Below are 5492 nucleotides of genomic sequence, written 5' to 3' on the forward strand. Positions count from 1 at the left end.
CCAGAACTAACTTTCCAGAGAAGGAAGGATCAGCTAGCTTGCCTCTTGAGCTAGTCCATACAGATGTATGTGGTCCATTTAGGAAAAGGACACCTCGAGGAGAAGAATATCTGATATTATTCATTGATGATTTCTCAAGGTTTGTTTGGTTAGGGCTTATGAAGCACAAAGATGAAGCATTCGAAAAATTCAAATCCTTCAAAGCATTGGCTGAAAATGAATCAGGACACAAAATCAAGTGCCTCAGATCTGACAGAGGTGGGGAGTTCACATCAAATGAATTTTTTGATTTCTGCGATGAACATGGGATAAGAAGAGAATTCTCTACAGCTAGAACTCCTCAGCAAAATGGGGTTGTGGAAAGAATGAACAGAACTATCCAACAAATGGCTCGTGCTATGCTCGATGAATCAGGTACTCCTGCAACCTTCTGGGGAGAAGCCGCACATGCTGCTGTTATCATTCTTAACAAAACAAATGTCCGAGTAAACAGCACTCAAACACCTCATGAGCTTTGGAGTGGTAAAACTCCTTCCGTGAAGCATTTCAAAATCTTTGGGAGCAAATGTTATATTAAGAATACTGATGAGCAACTTGGCAAACTTGAACCTAGAGCAGATGAGGGCATTCTTCTTGGTTATTCTCCACATAGCAAAGCATACAAGTGCTACAATAAAAGACTTGGCAGAATTGTTGACAGTATTGATATAGTGGTTGATGAGAAGGGATATATTCCTAGGCAAGTTCATCATGAAGAAGATGAAGGTTACTCTCAAAGGCGAAATGATGAAGAAGAAGAACCTCAAGAAGAAGAAGAATCTCAAGAAGAACCAGAGGAGCAGACAAGAATAGAAGAGAAGACTCCATCCAGATATGTCCAAAAGAATCATCCAGAAACTCAGATTGTGGGGCAGAAAGAAGCAGGAGTACAAACAAGAAGGACACTTGCAGAAGCTTCAAGCTACTTGGCTCTACTCTCCTCCATTGAACCACAAAATGTGAAAGAAGCATGCAAAGATGAATGTTGGGTCAAAGCAATGGATGAAGAACTTGAGCAAATCGAAAGGAACAACACTTGGGAATTAGTTCCTAGACCAAAAGATAAGAATGTAATAGGAACAAAATGGGTCTTCAAGAATAAGTTAAATGAAAATGGAGAAGTAATTAGAAACAAGGCCAGACTTGTTTGTAAAGGGTATGCACAGCAAGAAGGAATAGATTTTGAAGAGACCTTTGCTCCTGTGGCAAGACTAGAGGCCATCCGAATGTTCCTTGCTCTCTCAAGCTTTCAAAACTTCAAGGTATTTCAAATGGACGTGAAATCAGCCTTCCTGAATGGAGACTTAGAAGAAGAAGTATATATTGAGCAGCCAGATGGGTTCATTCTTGGGAATGATCCAAACCTTGTATGCAGATTGAAAAAGGCTCTCTATGGGCTCAAACAAGCTCCAAGGGCTTGGTACTATCGGTTGGACAAATATCTTCACCAACAAGGCTTTTCAAAAGGATCAGCAGATAGCAATCTCTATATAAAAGTTGAAAATAACAAATTGCTAATTCTTGTTGTTTATGTAGATGATATTATTTTTGGCAGCAATGAAGAGACTATGAGTCAAAACTTTGCCTTGGTTATGCAGAAAGAATTCGAAATGTCACTTCTTGGAGAATTGACATATTTTCTTGGATTGCAAATCCAACAAAATGAAGGAGGTATCTTCTTGTCTCAAACCAAATACCTCAAGCAGATCTTGAAGAAGTATGGCATGGAAGAGTCAAAACCAGTATGTACACCCATGGTTACAGGATGCAGCCTCAGTGCAAATGATGAATCAGCAGCAGTCCACCAACCCACTTATAGATCCATGATTGGGAGTTTGCTTTATTTGACAGGTACTCGACCAGATATTACACATGCAGTAGGAATGGTTGGAAGATTTCAAGCCAACCCAAAGGAAACTCATCTTCACAGTCAAAAGAATCTTCAAATATCTTCAAGGGACCCAAAACTATGGCTTATGGTATCCTAGAAATACAGATCTCACTCTTCATGCTTACACAGATGCAGATTGGGCTGGAAGTGTGGATGATAGGAAAAGCACAAGTGGAGGTGCTTTCTTCATGGGTTCCAGATTAGTATCTTGGTTCAGCAAGAAACAAAGTTCGATTGCCTTATCTACAGCTGAAGCAGAATATGTGGCTGCAGCATCTTGTTGCACACAACTTCTTTGGATGATGCAGACCTTGCAGGACTTTCAAATCACTTGCACTCCACCTGTCTCTATCTTATGTGATAATACAAGTGCAATCAGCATTTCAAAGAATCCAGTCATGCACTCAAAGACCAAGCACATACCAATCAAGTACCATTTTCTTCGGGAACAAGTGCTTGAGCAGAAGGTCAAGTTGGAGTATGTTCCTTCTAAGGAGCAAGTTGCTGATATTCTCACAAAACCACTGCCCAGGGAAACTTTTGAATATCTCAGACAAAAGCTGGGAGTAGTTAATGCTTCATCCTGTTGTTGAAATTTGTTTGTTCTACAGAAAAGTTGGTATACGCAGGTTACGGAAGGGATATGAGCGTATACACGCGGATTCATGCTGGGTAAGTCGCGTGTATGCTGGACGCTTGTTGCAGAAAGAATATCCGCGTACATACGCTGTTTTATACAGGATAAAACGCGTATATGAAGTTCTGAACAGCAAGGGAAAACTCTGAAGTTCTGAACAGCAATAGGAATGTCAGAATTATTCAGGCACAGTTTCAGGGAGTGCAACAGGCACAGGTTCAGGGGGAGCAGCTCAAAAGTCTCATAAAGCATTGTTGGCATTCAGATGTTTTGGTTGTTGGTTTCAGGAGAAGGAGCTCAGAAAGAAATTCTGGTTGCTGATCTAACAAGATGTTTAATCAGATGCTGCTGGTGTCTTTCCTAAGTCTTGGTCTAGATCTGTTGTCTCTATGTCATGTATCTCTCTTGTCATATCTCTTTTATGGTATCAAGGTCATGTAACGGCCTTTGTTGGTTTCCCCACTATGCCTGGGATGAATGCTGTAATATAATTGGTTGTTTCTGTTATGTCCCCTCTTGGTAGGGAGTATGGATGTATGTATTGAGTCTTTTGGTGATAGGAAGGTCCCTTATGGTGTATAAGGCTTGGTTCTTGTTGAAGAACATCTTTTGCAGATCTGGCCTTCGGTCAGGGGGAGCACAAGTCAGCACAGCCAAACAGAGATATCAGCATGTCCTCAGGGGGAGCACAGCCCTTTGCCCTTGATGTCAAAGGGGGAGAGTGACTTGGTGTGATGGTTGCCATCAAGTCCAAAGGGGGAGATTGTTGGCATTATGATTCAAGTGTTGTCCTTGATGGCAACTCACTCAGTGGATGGTACAGGTGCTCAGAGGTTAGTACAGGTGATGGCAACTTAATCAGAAGACAGATCTCAGTACAGCATGCCAAGGAAGCTCATACACGTTGTTTCGTTAAGCCCAAGTCGCGTGTACACGCTAGTTCGATTCAGAAAAAGCGCGTGTATGTGGAAAGGTTCCTTTGGTTCATGGTGGTTAGTCCTTGGAAGTTGTGCCTATGATTTCGGACCATTATGTCTCGACGGGCGTGTTGATCCCTAGTTTTAAAGTTGATGGTATTGTGTTACTATGGTTTTGGCTCTTGGTATTGAGAAAGGCCTAAGGCTATATAAGGAGAAGAAGATCATTAGGCAAAATCATCTTTCGACAAGGCATGAATATCTAAGAGAGAAAGAGATCTGATATGCAGGTTCTGAGTTGCATGATCTAAGCCAAGGAGAGATCACATCGGTTAATGGAAGACTAGATCTAAGGATAGATCGGGATCTAATGGTTTGAAATGCACTATCATGATATGGTTGATTATGCGTATTTCTAGATCTGCATATTGTCGCAATGTTACGTTCTGAGTCTAACTAATGTCTGGTACAGCTGCAAATTGAGAAAGTTTATTTTTAGATCTGTACGCAGGTTGGCTTCGGTAAAAGAGCGTGTATACGCGGGTTCTGCTCATTAAAGTAGCGTATATCTTTTGAAGCTTGATTTGGGTTTACAGTGGGGTCTGACTGTTATTGCAGAGTTCTGTAGTCTGCTCTGTGTTCTGGTAACTGGTGATTGACAGGGTTCAGTGGTTCAGTGATTCAAAGTTTGGTTGTTTTATGCTTCAATGATCTGTTGTGGAAATTGAATGAATTGTGGTCTTCAGATTGTAATGTTGTGCTTCAGGAATATCCAAGTCTGAAAATGTATGAAAAGTGATACCTGGAAGAAGGAAGATTGTAGGTCAGCACCTACGTACTAGTATCTTGGCTAGTACAAGAGCAAAGGGGGTTGGAGCTCCCTTCCAAGGAAGTTTGGAGAACGAGAGAAGGTTGAAGCCTTCTGCAGGTTGTAGCCTGCGTACTGGTATAAGGCTGCACCAGTACAAAAGATTGTAAACTGAAGTTTCATATTAAGAAAGATAGAGACAACTTGCAGCAGGTGGTTTTCACCCACATTGGGTTTCCACCTTATATCTTGGTGTTCATGTGTGTGGCTTTTTATCTGTTCTGTTATACTGCACATGTTTACTGTTAATATGATGAATAATGTCCTGATGCACTTAATTGAAGAATAAGCTAACTAAATTGTGAGTTTTCTGCTTATACGCTGTTTTACTTCGTCACAGTAGCGTGTACACGCTGGTTCACTTAACTGAAGTAGCGTATATGTTTCTGGGCATTTGAAAAGTTTGATTAATCTGATAATACTGATTCACCCCCCCCTCTCAGTATTATTTCCAACAGACAATGTTGAGGCCACATCATTTTCCAAGGACACACAAGAATTAGAAAAAGAGTTGCAACTGAGAAAAATAAAAGAATTGACAGATCAATTAGAGATAAGCAGGATCTTATAGAGGCACTTGAAGAAAGAGAACAAAACATATAAGAAAAACAATGCCAATCTAGTCAAGGAAAATGAAAAGCTAAATGAGGAGGTAGGAAAACTGAAAAGAAAGAATGATCTACTTTGTAGACAGGCTTTCAGGTGGCTCAAAGACAAAAACTTGTGGAAGAACAAGTATGAAAAACAAAAGGTCAAGGCTACAATCTACAAGGAAGAGCAGTACAAGGGGATAGACTGTTTACTAGAAGCAGCACAACAGGAAGCATCAGGATTAGGCACATGGTTTACATCAGAGGTCAAAAGATCCAAGAGAAGGAAGCAAGCATGAGGACATGCTTGTGCATCCGCAAGGGGGGGATGTTGACCCTCACTTTTGATCCAATTTTTCTTAAGTAAACACACTTAATTTCTATATTATCCATCCATTTTTCGTCATATACACTCCATTTTTATATATTTATGCATATTCAGGTATATAAATTTAGTTTTGCAATTTTTAGATGTTTTTATGAAAATTGGATTTTAAGTGCATTTTTGGATAGGATCAGAAATTTTCGTAATGGCTCATGGATGTAATAG

This window comes from Pinus tabuliformis, chromosome 1_2 (genome assembly GCF_031772625.1).
Source record: "Pinus tabuliformis cultivar Carrire ecotype Pingquan chromosome 1_2, CPIR1, whole genome shotgun sequence".
In the NCBI taxonomy this organism is placed as follows: Eukaryota; Viridiplantae; Streptophyta; class Pinopsida; order Pinales; family Pinaceae; genus Pinus; species Pinus tabuliformis.